Here is a 15784-nt window from a genome sequence, read left to right as displayed (position 1 = left end):
ATGTTCAGCGTAGCGATCTTACATGCCTGCAACGGAACTACGTTAGCCAAGACGGGAGTGTAATTAGGAAAAACTCTGGCAACATGTCATTTCGAAAAAAACATTAAGAAATCTGACCCGAGAGACATGTGGACACAAGTCAGTAAAACCGTTCAGACTAGAAATATTCATGACTTGGGAAGGGATCAGTCGGCTTCTCCGTGTCTGGGACAGTATCCGTCGCAGCGATGACATTCAAGACGACGTCATCCCGTGGTGTGGCCATCGTGGTGACTGTAACGGTTCCTGTGGTGTCCATAATTTCGTCCTCCTTTGTAGTGTCGTCGACATCGTCTGCCCACGGATTCGACAGCCCTGTCATCGGTTCGTCATTAAGTGGTGCACTATATTCAGGTGTTTGCTGGTGATTTTTATCTTCGGTTCGGGTACTTGCTACGTCATCGGAGGGCAAACTGGCAGAACCTGAGGTACTATCCAAGGACACAGGGTCTTCGTTAGATGACTGCTGATTGCACTGCACGTTCTCAGATGCAGATTGACGTATTTTGCCCCCTATTTGCTTCGCCTGTTCACGCAGTTGTGGTGCAGTCTGCTCTGCACCTTGACGCGCGATCCTCCGTTTTTTAGATTTCTTGGGAGATGCGTCTCGTGGTGGACTTTGGACGGTACCTGAAGAAGCCTCAGGTTGCAAAGTAGCACTACTCGAAGTGATTGACGCCGGTCTGATTTCATTGCACTTGACGGGCTGTGGTCAGTGCCTAAGGCAGCTGCAGGATTCGGAGGAGCACCACTAGAAACGGCTGGTTGCGAGTCCGTTTTCTGTGCACTTGATACGCTTTGATACCTCCTAAAGAACCTCCAGGATGCAGAGGAGCACTACCCGAAGCGACTGAGGTCTCGTCCGTATCCATTGCCTCATTGGGCGATTCCACGGCGACAAGGGCAGGAGCAAATATGTCTTCGCAGGAGGGTTGAGTGTCTACAGATGCTACACCTGAGTCGGTCGGTTGGTCGGTCGCTTGTGGGTCGGTAATCGTAGTAACTTCGGGGGGCGCAGTGGCACTTGCAAAACCGCGCGCTACGGCGACATATGTCACGGGCAGCGTTGACATAGCAGGGGGCCTGACGGCATCGCCGGCAGGCAGTTGCGCCACTCGCCTTTGAACACATTCTGCACGAACGTGGCCTGGTAAATTGCAGACAGCACACGTTTTCGGTTGGTCATCATACATCACAACAGCTCTATATCCGCAGACGTTTATAAACGACGGAATGTGCTTCTGCAATTCGACTTTTAATTGGCGCACACCATTCAAAACAGGGAATTTGTGTGCAGCAGACCACCGTTCGGCAATATTACTCAAAACTTTCCCGTATGGAGCAATAACAGCATTTATCTGGTCACTTGTAATTTCAAAGGGAAGTTCAAAGACTCGCACGGTCCGAATACCTAGACCAGCATGGGCAACGGTAACCTCCCCAACATTTCCATCAGCATGTTTAAATTTCAGAATGCCACCACAAGATCGAACTATCCTTTCACACAATTCTGGACTGGCAAGTTTCACGAAAACCACACTGTTCATAATCGAGAAATGTATGCCGATAATATCATCAAGTCCTATTTTAACATCATCCTCTAACCACTGTTCAACATCAAATGACCTCGGTCGGACAAAGTTGCGATCAAACGTGAATTTCAAAGTATCTTTTCGTTGCGGTTGCGACATCTCTTAATTCTTTTTCATGTCTACACAAATACAATAGACAGCGACGCGTTGCAGCAAGAGCAGAACCTTACCACGCGGAGCTAACGCAGCACAGCACACAGCACGGCACGTCCGACCTCCAGCGCAGCCGCTGGATTACTGAATTCCGTTTGTCTCAGTGTGGGGCTCGAACCCACGACCCTGGGATTAAGAGCCTCACGCTCTACCGACTGAGCTAGCCGGCTGCCTCTAGAATCCCTCCATGCTGCCTAACGTTTTCCTAACGTCACACTCGTCACGTACTTCACTTTTATTTCATAATAATTTCTGAGAGGTAAAGGAATTGCATGACATCATGCAGAGCTAGTGGCGTCAAAATTAACACACATACTTGATGTGACTCAAAAGCCGAACGAGTTACTTTCCGACGTTGTTTTAGATGTGCAAGTGCCAGTCAAAACTTGCGGTGACGGCACCCTGCCGACCATTTCGCTAGTTAACACCGGTCTTGTTGTGTGTGTTTCAAGCTCAAGAGAAACTCCAAGCAAAAAATGGTCAACAGCAACATTCAGACGGTTTCGTACTGCTCAATTGCTACATTAAAACGGTATGTTTCTTTTTCAGAACTGGAAAAACACGAACGTGACAGGATTCGAACCTGTAATCTTCAGATCCGAAGTCCGACACGTGATCCATTAAGCCACACGGTCACTGGCGACCAACTACAACTTGTATACGACTCATCTCGAAACGCTCACACCCCTGAGGAATTGTGTTTTCGTTCTGCACAGCCGCTGCCCCTTGCTCTTTCCCACCCATTCGTTACATTCAACCTCTTACGAGACCGACCAAATATAGACTGGGAAACAAGACCACACACTTTGTGCATTCGGAATCGAAGGCAGGCGTCCCTCGCCGCATTTGCTACGATGGCCATTAGCTACTTCTGCAGAAACGGCGACGACAACGACGACGACGACGACGACGACGACGACGACGACGACGACGATTACGACGACGACCGCGAGAGGCTCTGAGATATGTGAAAAATACATCTATAAAATGTAATTCAGACTGCCTCGTCCCACCTTATGCTGTACCGCTTTGGCAAATGCTTTATCTGTCTTGCGTGAGGTTGGTCGCTCGACCTCACAAGGGAAGTTATGTGTCTCTTATAGCCTCTCCTTCCCAAGTGGCTCTTTCCGCCTTCCCGTGGTGCCAGACGTTAAGCTTGGCATTCTGCCTTGCGACAAAAGGGAGAGCTGCGACCAACCCGATGCGAAAGCGAAGGGTGCATGGCACAGGGGGAGCTCTGTCGAGGGACCGTACATCAGTCCCTTCTTTTCGCAGGGCACAGACCAACAGGTGCTCTGCATGCCGGTGATCTCGTTTGTCGGCGTGGGATCGCGGCGCGTGTCGGCAAGGGTGCTTCGCCGCGCCCCTGGGTATCCGGGGCGTGTTCTTCCAAACCCAGGTGGTGGTAACATCGCCTGGGCCAGGTTAGATGGGTCCAGACCGCCGAACGCCTGGGGGACCGGCCGGCCACCTGAGTAGGAGTGGGTCCCTGGCCGAGAGGTGGAAACTCGGGCAAGTAGGCGGCGAAGGGCGAGAGGTGCATCCGCCTCTCCGGAGTGCGGGGTGCAATTGCCGGGGTGCGCCGCGTGAAATCGCCGATGACGGAGTCACCGAGGGGGACCAGTGCGCTGGAAACGGTGCGCTGAACCCAGCAGCTCTGGAGTGCTCTTGACCTAGGGGCGAGGTCGGTGAGCGAGCTGCAGAAGTACCCCCCCTTCCCCCCCCCCCATGCCAGAGGAGCCGGTCCGGGGCAAGAGACGGGCTCCCACCCCCCTTTTTTATCACTCGTTCATGATGGCTACACCAGAAACGAGTGATTCGAGTGCGCCAACGCGAGCTTCTGTGATGTCTGAACCCGATCCTCAGGACGAGTCGGGACAGGCAATTGAGGAAAATGTCTTACAAAGACACACAAGAATAACATTGCTCCTTGAGCAACACATCAAAAATGGCAAAATTAGTCAAAGCGGCTTTGACTATAATCAAAAATGAAACTGGCGGCGTGGGCTATCGCAAACGCCAAGCTTGAGGGCCGCGTTGAAGAACTTACAACAGAAAATGAAAGACTAAGAAAACAACCCGGAAAGACCTGGGCGGCGGTGGTCGCACAAGCGCCACCAAAACCGCAGACTACAAAGGATGCCATTGCAAAAGTCACTAAAAGATCAGACACAACAGTTTTCCTAAGGACCCTGCCTGGTCAGGACACTAGCGTAAAAAGAATCCAGGAATTGCTTACGACAACTATCAATCCAGCAAAAGACAAAAATAAAATAAATAAGGTCAAACCCAGCAGTAACTCTGTTATTGTTGAAGTCGCATCAGAAGAGGACAAAGAGAAACTATTAAGCAATGCAAAACTAAACTCGGTGGTCAAATGCGAGCCACCAAGGAAAAGGAACCCATTGGTCATCTTATATGATGTACCAACAATTATGACAAATGAAGAACTGCAGAAATCTATAAAGGCTCAGAATTTCGAAGATATGACAGAAGATGAATTCAAAGCAAATTTCAATTTGAGATTCAAAACTGGGCCTCGGGACCGTGATGTGGTCCATCACGTTGCCGAGGTCTCCGCTCAAATGTGGAAAAAAATTACAGCAATGGGCAAACTATACGTCCGCTTTCATGCCATAAATACACGCGACTTTCTGGTCGTACCGCGTTGCCACAATTGTGGAGATCTCGACCAGGTTTTGAGGCACTGTACCAGGGGGTCGGCCTGCTCGAAATGTGGCGAGGATTGCCATGTCAGGAAGGACTGTAGGGCTGCGGCAGTTTGCATCCCCTGCAAGAGACGGGGTAAAAAACCCTGTGGTACCATGGGACGTAGCTGCCCCACCTACAGACTTCTGGAACAAAGGCTTATTTCAAGAATAGACTATGGCTGATCAAACCAAAGCCAACAGGATGCCCAAAAGAAAATCCCCAAGCAAAAGGAGGAGGGATGCCATGAGGGCGAGTGCCTTCAAGCTTTTCTTGAGGTCGCACATGGGCACCACAACCAGAACTGTAGACGTAGGCACTCAAACTGACTCTACCACTACGGATAGAGGGACACAAACTAGGCCTCTGGCAGTCACGCTACCCTCCTCCCCAAACAGGGAAACAAGGCCGACTAAAGACCTATGGCAACAGCATCCTGTACCAGAGACTGTGGCAGTCTCAGCAGAAATAAATATAACAACGAAACAACCAGTTCAAGAAAATAAAATAACTAGTTCAAGTGAACCAGCTGCAACAAAAGATCCTGTAGTGAGACTGCCACCTGTCGATCCAGTTAGAGTCTATCCAAACCTTGAACTCACCATGCAACGGGCGAGGCTGGAGCAGCCGACTACCCTGACCACTGCCTTGAGACATGTGGTTCGGGTGGGACATGAATATGGACAGAGAGTCACCTTCTCGGTAATGGAGGCTGTGGACAGAATTCAACTCAAGTCAGTGAATCTCCCCACTGACTTCGGAGCCCTACGTGACCTACTAAAGAAAGTCTTTGACAGATGTGGTGAAAAATTCGACCTGAACGAAATTTATCGACAAGCAGTTCTGGCAAATGGATGTATCACATTTGACTGGAACAAAACATGGCCTCATGACAGAATTCATACATACACTCCATAGACAACTACATGACGGAAATCACCATTGGCCAACTCAACACTCATAACAGCAGACTTGTCATGCAGGAGTTACGAAGGGAAGTGGAGGAGAGGAGACTGGATGTGGTCTGTCTGCAAGAGCCGTACTCCCTAAACGGGAAGATAGCTTTCACAGCTGCGACCTGGCAAGTCGTCTGCAGAGGAGAAGACACAAAAGCGGCAATAATTATTACAAACAAACTGATAAGGGCTACAGTCCTAACGCAGTTCACAACCAGCCACTGCTGCAGTCTCAATCAGGAGCTATTATTGTGATCAACATGTACTTCCAATATGGTGATGATATTGAAAGACACCTAGCACACCTCACCACAGCTATCACGGCGTTGCGGGGGCGGAAAGCATTTGTGACTGCCGATATGAATGCCAAATCCCCCCTATGGTACAGTGGCACCAGGGATACCAATGGAGAGAAGGCAGAAGAGGCCATCATGGCCTTGCAGCTTGTGGTGGCTAACAAGCCTGGCAACCCTCCGACCTATGCGGCGGGAGGTGGCCAAGGCACAAACATCGATGTGACCCTGGCTCCGCCAAATGCAGCACACCTAATCCAGCAATGGAAAGTAGTGGAGAATGCCACTACAAGTGACCATAATCTCATTACTTTCAACATAGGAGATGGCGAGAGCCGCTGGGCCATAGGGTGGGAAATACAATATAATTACAATAGAGCCGACTGGGAGAGACTTGCTGGGGAGTGCGACATTCCTCCATTATCAGAAGGTGACGACCACAGAGACCTTGACGTTGACAACAGAGCCGAAGAAGTGGTTTCAGTAATAACTCGAGCAGTCAAAGCAGCCGTACCTACTAGGAGGAGGGCCATGGCGGCCTCTCCGTCACCATGGTCTGCTGAACTAGAGGAGATGCGCCGGTCGGTCAGAAGGCTCAGGAGGCACTACCAGCGCAGTGTCGTCTGGCCAGAAAGACAAAGATGGCTGCAGCTTTACTGGGAAGCCAAAGATAACTTCCAAAAGCAGCTACGGGAAGTTAGAACAAAGAGTTGGGAACACTTTGTTCTGAACCAATTAGCACTAGACCCATGGGGAGTTCCCTACAGGCTTGTCCGGGAAAAAATCCGTTCTCCGATGGAGCTCTCAACCGTCAAGCATGGGGACCGGATGACGGGGTCTTGGCAGGAAACTGCTGAGGTCCTTCTCCACTCCCTGTTGCCTGATGATACTGCAGATGAGACAGACAAACAACGGCAGCTGCGGGAGAATAACAACAATGCATATGAAAATGATATGGCAGTCTACCCATTCTCTGAAGAAGAGGTAGCTGCCCATATAAACTCCCTGAAGAGAGGAAAAGCTCCTGGGCCAGACGGTATTGTGGCGGAGGTGGTGCAATTCCTGGCCCACCAGATAGTCGCCCCTCTAACTCATTTATATAATGAATGCCTCAGGCAGAAAAAGTTCCCTCGAATATGGAAGAGGGCAAATGTGGTAATTATAAAGAAAGGAGCTGACAAAGACCCAGCAGAAACTAAATCTTACAGACCTATGTGCCTGCTTGATCTGCTTGGGAAGATTCTGGAGAGACTTCTGGCTGATAGACTGGCTGCACACCGAGTGCTGTGCGGAATGAGCAACAGGCAGTTTGGCTTCAGGCCTGGACGATCGGCATCTGACGCAATCGCCCTGGCGGCCGAGGTCTGCGGCTCTACCCCGTACAAGTATGTTGTTGGCATCATGGTGGATATAAGTGGCGCCTTCGACAACCTGTGGTGGCCTTCGCTCTTCTCCTGCTTAAGGGAGAAGGAGTGTCCAGGGCCGCTATATGGCTGTCTGAGGAGCTATTGTGAAGATCGGGAGGTATGGCTATCATCTACTAGCACAAGAGTAAGGAAAACTATCACCAAGGGATGTCCCCAGGGTTCCGTACTGGGTCCGCTGTTCTGGGACATCCACATGGAACCCTTACTAGACACATTACAGCAAAGTGATGAAGTGCTGGAGGTGATAGCCTACGCAGATGACCTCCTCCTACTGGTCGGCGGCCGTAGCCGAGAAGACATAGAGCCTAAGATCGATAGAACAATAAACACACTTCAACTGTGGTGCCGTAAGACTAAAATGAAAATTTCACCGGCTAAATCTACATACCTTCTTCTAAATGGACAATTAGCTCCTAACCCAAGTGTTAGGATAGATGGATCACCAGTTCTCCGGCGACGTGAGACACACTACCTTGGTATCATCATTGATGAAAGGTGGACTTTTGGTAGACACATCGAAACCGTAACTCAAAGAGCTTTACAGGTACTCAACAACCTCATCTCCATTGGGCACAAGCGGTTTCATCTTCCACCACATCTCATCAAACTTTATCATAACAGTATACTAACATCTATAGTGGGTTACGGCTCCCGAGCCTGGGCACACAGGCTCACGAGGGTGGTGCCCGCCATGACAGTGAGGAGAGTGCAGAGAAATATGATTCTGAGATCAGTGGGGGCATACAGAACTACACCGGGAGGAGCCCTGTTAGTTATAATGGGGCTTTGCCCCTTGGATAACAAAATTCGGGAGCAGGCCTCTTGGTACTGGACTAAAAAGGGGAATTTGGAAAAAACAGAGGAAATTCTGGGCATCAGGACTGAAAATAAAGTAGAGATTAGGAAAAAAGGGGAGCTGCTATGGCAACATTCGTGGGAAAACGAAGAAACAGGGCGTCGAACCTTTGAGCTCCTACCAGATGTCAGGGAAAGGATGGGAATGTCACATTTCGATCCATCCCGGGGACTCATCCACTTCCTCACTGGACATGGACAGTACTCGACATATCTATGTCGATTAGGTAAAAAGGCGACACCTGCGTGTGACTGTGGTGTTCCGGAGGGTACTCCTGACCATGTAGTCTACGAGTGCCCCCTTTTCAATGATGTGGCCTCAGTACTGCGGGACCAACTACCACACAACGACACATATAGACTAATCAGACATCGCGACACTTTCCATATCATCAATAAAGTGGCTAACGCGGTATCTCAGAAAGTCTTAAAGGACTACCTGAAAGAACTATATTAGTACAAGAAAGAGATAAACCAGGACAAAGATAGAGTTCGATACCCTACTCCCAAAACGCCTGGGCGCGGAAAGGCCGACTTCCTCAGTCTGAATCCGCTGCGCCACAGGATTCTGGGGGAGTGGGGTGGAGCCTAACCGAACCAGACAACGCACCGGACTTGACCGTAGGATAAGTTAGTTGTAGGACTTAGTTTTTAGACATTATTATTAGAAACCTGCAGCGATTACCATCTTGGCCTGCCCAGTGTCAGGGGCACGCTCATTGGGGTTAGCTCAATGAGCAAGGCTCTATAGTAAGTTTATACTAATTAGCTGACACAACTGTAACGCTGTAGGATTTAGTAACTAGTCTTAAGAGTACATGTTTGTAGTAGACTAACAATAACGTTTGCCCATTGCTTACTCCTGATCACTTACAGACTAACTAGTTACTACATAGGACTTAGAATTAGCTGCTAATTATCTTTGTATAACTAACTTGGCCCACTAATCAAATAAGGCAGTGGGCTAGATGTAAAATTAACATTCTTTTATTGGAAATAAAGAATTTTTTTTACAAAAAAATGCTTTATCTACGAAATTCGCCTTAATCACATCTGAGAGTAATTCTTAATAAAACGCCTGTCGCTAATTGTTCGCCATCACAGATACTGTTTGCTATACGGCCACGACGCGCAACTGATTTCCAAAATTCGTCTTCCTCCTCTGAGGATGAGAACTCACGACCCCTGGTTTACTAGACCACTGCTCTACCACTTTTTTTAAATTCCTTATCCATTTTTTTATGTCTTATCCATTACATTTTCTTTTATTTTCTTTTAATTCAACTCCTTAACCACTTTTTTGTTTTGTTTTTTGTTTAATTTTTTTTCTGGCGCCTTAGACTGTTTTTTGTTCCTGAACCACTTTTTTTCTCTCTCTCTCTTTTTTTTTAAGCCAGGTATCCTAGCCACTTTTCCTTTAGTCTGGCGCCTTCGACCACTTTTTATTGTTGTTTATAAGGATGCATATCAGTAGGCGCATGACGGGGACAACGAGGGCAGGGGTCAAAGAAATCGAGGTTTGGCCATGATGCCCCCACCATCACTCCCACCGAATGGCTCCTTCAGTGCATTTTAATTGTTATAGGAAAGCGGTTATAGTCGTGTATATTTTTCGCCTGCTTTTTTTTATTGTGGTAAGAAGCACTGGTTGTACGACGTCTGGGGGGGGGGGGGGAGATCCCATTGCAAAGCCGTCATTCGAGTTTTCAGTCAACAGACATTCGAGTAGGAATCATGTGATTATACTGCAATATACAGCGAGCATTTATGAGACACTTATTGGGGGGCAGACGTAACATGAATGGATAAAAGAAAGGCATTTCCTTCATCTTGAACGTAGATTCATACTTCACTTCTTCATTACCCCTAAAATAGTACATTTAGTGTTAGACTGTGCGCTTTAACCAACACCTATTCGTTCGAATAAAATGATCAACATGTTTCCATAGATTTTCCTGTGGTCTGCATATTGCTTAATGTTGCTGTACTCCATTTGCATAAAAAGCTTGAATTCCGTTTCGTCGTCACCACCTATTTTATTGACAATGTAATGGACAAACTTTCCCATTAAACAGTGTATTGCATTATTTTTGGTTTTGGGGTAAAACTTAGTTTCAGGTCTGAAAAGCACCATAGGAGTAATGGAACTGGGTGACGTGCGTTGCAGTAGTGCAATACTTTTCCTGAGCCAATGCAAATTGTTGAGATTTCCACCACACGTAAATCTATGAATCGCAGTGTCAACTAGTTTACATTTCTGACATAAGGGGGTTTCAGCTTTCCCAATTTCATAAAGCCGCTCGTTGGTGCTGACAATATTATTGACGGCTTTGTACCATGCCGTTACCACATGTGAATTGAGCCCGTTAAAATTAATATTCTCCCAAATTGCATCCCAGTTGTGACTCATATATTTCGTGGCAATTTTATTTTGTCCTTCATATTGTTGTCTTTGTCTCATGATATCTCTGGCTGTAATGTGCAGTGAAGTTCTGAGTTTCTCGTGAACATAGCTCAATACTGTGTACAAGATCCTAACGTATCGCAGTCGGGGGTTAATTTTTTGTACGTCTGCCGGTGGTTGAAGGCTTTCTGGTTGTACACATTTAAACAATTGTGTAGTAATACTGCCGGCGTTGGCGTGAAATATGTTTAAAGACCTTTTTATGAAAAGCGCAGAAGCTGTATTGCGTATGTCCACCAGTCCGAGGCCTCCATTTCTAGGATGTAAAGTCGCAGTTCTTAGGTTAACCCTGAAGATTTCCCCCTTCCATAAGAAATTTGCAACCCTCGACATTATTTTCTGAGCTATCAACTTCGGCAAGGGAAAAACTTGTGCCATATAGAACGCCTTTGAGAGAATGCAGAAGTTAATGAACCTGACCCTCTGAACCTGGTTCATAAGTCGTTGTGAGTTCTCAATAAGTCCCCCTTGAATCTTTGTTACAACCTCTTTCCAATTGAGGGCTGTCATCCTCATTGGACATGCCGTCAGGATTGTCCCCAGGGTTTTATGGGTGGTAACTGACTTCGCCCAATCGATGTGTATCCGTTCAAGACCCCGCATTCCCAGGATTGTACTTTTATTTTCGTTCGTTGTCGCACCCGATGCGCGGCAGTAGTTTTGAAGAATGGCCCCTAGTCGAATTACATCATCTTGCCCTCTTATGACGACACCAACATCGTCAGCATAGGCTCTCACTACAGTTTTCCTGCCAGTTATAGTTATGCCCTTTAACCTTTCATGAACACTTCTTAAAAAGGGCTCTAACGACACAACAAACAAAAACATAGATAAGGGATTTCCCTGTGGGATGCCGCGGTTTATTTGAATTTGCCGCGTCAGCTGACAGTTGTCAGCTAATTTAGCGTTCAGACCAGTAGCAACGTTTTTTATAACATTAACTGTTTTGTGGACGAGTCCCATTTTTGTCAGTACCTCAAATAGGAAGCGGTGATTCACCGAGTCGAAAGCCTTAGTAAAATCTATAAAAAGTAAAGCACATTTGATATTGGAAACCGATGCTAAGGCGATGATGTCTCTATATTCAGAAATCGTATTAAAAATACTTCTATTTGCTGCACATGACTGATGTTGACTAATTAATTTGTCGGTCAGAGGGGAAAGTCTCTTTTTTAAAATCCTGCATACTATTTTGTAGCCAGAGTTTAAAAGTGAAATAGGGCGGTAATTGTTTAAACTTTTCGTCCCTTTGTTTTGCTGTCTTTAAAATCTGCAGGTAACGTCTGCTCGTTAAAAATCTCATTGACAATGCATGTAAACGTGTCACCAATTAAAACCAGAACTGTCTGTAAAATTCTACAGGGAGTCCGTCGGGTCCAGCAGATTTATTCACCGGGGACTTGGTTATTGTCTCACGAATCTCTTCGTTACTGACTTCAGAAAGGATTTCGTCGTTTTCAGAACTTGTCAGTTGTGGGGATAAAACACTGAGAAATTCTTGCAGAGACCTCTCGTGAGGTGGGCTGGAGGAATATAATGCATAGTAGTACTGGTATACTGCACTTAGAATCTCCTTCTGAGACGTCAGTGTTGTCCCATTGGGGGTTTTAAGTTGACTAATAACAGTGCGTCGCCTATTCTTTGTATGCCGAAGCAGATGATATAAGGATGTTGTTTCATCATCTACCACCGACTTCGCCTTTGACTTCAGTTTTAAACCTTCCATCTGTTGTCTTTTAATGGCGAGTAATTTCGCTTTGGTGTGTCTGATGTCTTGTAATCTAATGGTTGACACGTTTTCCTGTTCATAGAGGTCTCGCAACAAACTGTAATAAAATTCTATACTGTTTTTTAACTCCCACGCTCTTTCTCTGCTGTATCGGGTACACACTTTTCTCAGTCTCGGCTTTGCAACCTTAATCCACCAGTCTAATACTGTGGGCTGCCTCTCGATCGATCGCAGACATAAGGTCCACGCATCCGATACCGCGTCTGCCAAATATTGCTCTTTTAAGAGAGAGACATTTAGATGCCACTGGTTCCTAAAAATCTGAATCGGCTGTGGAGCTAAATTAATGCACGCCTTCATACTGCAGTGGTCACTAAAATATACAGGTACGATTTCTGAATTTAGTAGATATCTTTCCAAGTTTTGGGAAACATAAATTCTGTCTATTCTACTGCGTGAAGTCTGTGTTATATACGTATATTCAACCTTCGTCGGATATTTTAGTTCCCATGCGTCCTTAAGTTTTAGGTCGGTTACTAGGCGTTTAAGTTCCAAAGAACCGTTAAAATGTGGTTGTTCATCTTTACGATTTAACACACAGTTAAAATCACCGCCCATTATAAAACTGTTTGGGTTTCGACGTAATAAATATTTAAGTTCCTCTTTATAAAATGCTGCCCTGTCCTGTCTACTACTGTTTCCTGAGGGCGCGTATAAGTTAATCAATGTGGTACCTAAAACGTTAATACTAATTGCCCTTCCAAATTCCAACCGCTCCACTTGAGATACGGGAATCCCTTCACTGAGCAGAACCGCTGTTCCTGTATGTGTTTAACAAGATACGTTAACAATTGCGGTGTATGGTATTACAAATTCCGTCGTTACAACCTCCTGTAGCGAAGCGATATCGGTTCCAGAGTCATACAAAAATTCCTTGAGCGCAGCTAGCTTTAATGAGGTTCGAATTTTATTTATATTGATCGTTGTGATAGAGTATGCTTGCATCTCTAACTTGCTACTGGCCACCGACAAAGTTGGTCAAAAACTGTTGTACTTTTGGTATGCTGAAATCCGGTTTAGAACTACAGTCATTCAGAACTTGGTAGCAGTCCTAGTAACACGGTCGCTAAACGTTAGTTTGTCTGCCATTGTCATCCCGCACCTTAGTACTGAGGGGCTGTTCGACATTGAGTGTGTCAGGAGGCTCATCTGGAGCACCTTCTCTGACAATTTCATATCGTATATTTTTCTGTGATTTTACGTCTGACTTGTCCGCTTTTTGTTTGGCTTGGGTGCGAGAAACAGTAAGATTCGGTTGTGGTTTTAGCGTACGGCGGTGGACGCCCTGAAAACCCTGTCCTGATTTTGTTGTGGCAACACTCGACGCGGCCGCTTCAGCAGCAGTGTCTAGAGAGAACTGGTTTGTTAACACTGCCTGCTGTTTACATACTACCTTCGCTTGTTGTGATGCTTGCGACGGTGTTTGCTTATTTTCCGGTTCAGGAGTAAACACTTTCACTTGTTTACACTCTGGTGCCGGTTGCTGTGCTGTTGCGGTGTCGCGGTGTTGTTGTTCTACCGCTTCCGCGAACTTCCCGTCGGTAAACAGCTGATTATCGCTGTTTACAGCTGGGCAAGTTGTCACTGCTTGGGGGACTTCTACTTTCTCGCTGTCGGCAGCTGCCGTTGCATTTTCTGGCAGTGAGCGAGATGTATCAGAAACTGCAATTAAATCTACTTGCATTCCGTCTTGGGGCACATGCAGATTTTCATCGTCAGCTTTCTGTTTACGTACAGTAGGAGATTGTCGGGAGGTGTCATCATCAGAATGATCATCTGTATGTTCAAGTGGTCGTTTCTTGGTTAGTACGTCTAACTCACGGGCAGAGGAATCACAATTGAAGCGTGTTACCAGGGGTGGAAAATCACTGCCATCAACAGCAATAGTTCCAGAAATAGGTACAGGATCCGAACCCTCACCATGTTTGGCTGTGTTATCGGTTGCCAAAACTTCGCTCAAGGTTATCTTGCGGCGTTGGACTAAATATGTTTTTAGTACAAAGACACGACGGGGACAGTCCTGCCTTAAATGACCCGATTCATTGCATATATGGCACGTAGGGGTTTGACCAGTATAAATCACGTGTGCTTTATGCCCGTCAACAGTTATATGAGATGGGATATTCGTCTTTACTTCCATCTCTACCGAACGAATACCATTGAAGCTCTGAATTTTAAATTGCTTCGACCAACGTTCGTTAACTATATCCTTTACCTCACCACATTGAGACAGGGCAACCTTGATTTTCTCATTATCTATCTCGATAGGTAAATTTAACACCCGCACAGATCTATAAAGAGCATCAGCTCTCCTGATAGCCAATTTACTTGTAGTGCCGTCTCTATGCAAAAATTCGACATGATACCCGAATTTTCCAATAATTTTATCGACCGAAACGGGATCCAAAAACTTTACGAAAACACAGTAGTTGTCATTATCTAGCTGAGTGGTATGCACCATATCAGAATTTATGCCAAGTACCTGATCAAGCCAATCATGAATTTTCAGAGCAGTCGGCCGAACACGTCGTGTTTCCTTAGCGAAGCAAAAACCAGCTTATTCTTCCTCACAGTTGTAGCCATAGTATGCAGTAATCAAGGGGAGATTCCATTAATTAACGAAAACTCCACAAACGACAAATAATCGTCGGTAGAAAACACAAAAACAGAACACAGGAGGCAGAAGAAAACACGAGTTACACACGAAGAAAATCACAAAACTGAAAAACACCGAAATGCAAAGGTAAACACTGGCGAAACACTGACTACACGCAGCAAACGGAGGCACCTCCGTACGCGTCGGCAGCTAGAGCCAGAATAGCTAGCAGGCTGCCTCGGTGAATACCTGCCGGGTAGCACGTCACACAGTACTCGTTTGGGTTGGGTGGTCCCATACAGAATCTCTCCATGCTGCCCAATGTTTTCCTAACGTCACACTCGTCACGTACTTCACTTTTATTTCATAATCATTTCTGAGAGGTAAAGGAATTGCATGACAACATGCAGAGCTAGTGGCGTCAAAATTAACACACATACTTGATGTGACTCAAAAGCCGAACGAGTTACTTTCCGACGTTGTTTTAGATGTGCAAGTGCCAGTCAAAACTCGCGGTGACGGCATTCTGCCAACCATTTCGCTAGTTAACACCGGTCTTGTTGTGTGTGTTTCAAGCTCAAGAGCAACTCCAAGCAAAAAATGGTCAACAGCAACATTCAGACGGTTTCGTACTGCTCAATTGCTACATTAAAACGCTATGTTTCTTTTTCAGAACTAGAAAAACACGAGCGTGACAGCATTCGAACCTGTAATCATCAGACCCGAAGTCCGACGCCTGATACATTAGGCCACACGGTCACTGACGACCAACTATAACTTGTATACGACTCATCTCGAAACGCTCAAACCCCTGAGGAATTGTGTCTTCGTTCTACACAGCCGCTGCTCCTTGCTCTTTCCCACCCATTCGTTACATTCAACCTCTTACGAGACCGACCAAATATAGACTG

The sequence above is a fragment of the Schistocerca gregaria genome, chromosome 1 (genome assembly GCF_023897955.1).
Source record: "Schistocerca gregaria isolate iqSchGreg1 chromosome 1, iqSchGreg1.2, whole genome shotgun sequence".
Taxonomy (NCBI): domain Eukaryota; kingdom Metazoa; phylum Arthropoda; class Insecta; order Orthoptera; family Acrididae; genus Schistocerca; species Schistocerca gregaria.
The sequence above is the reverse complement of the archived record's forward strand: the minus strand, read 5'-3'. Positions refer to the sequence as shown.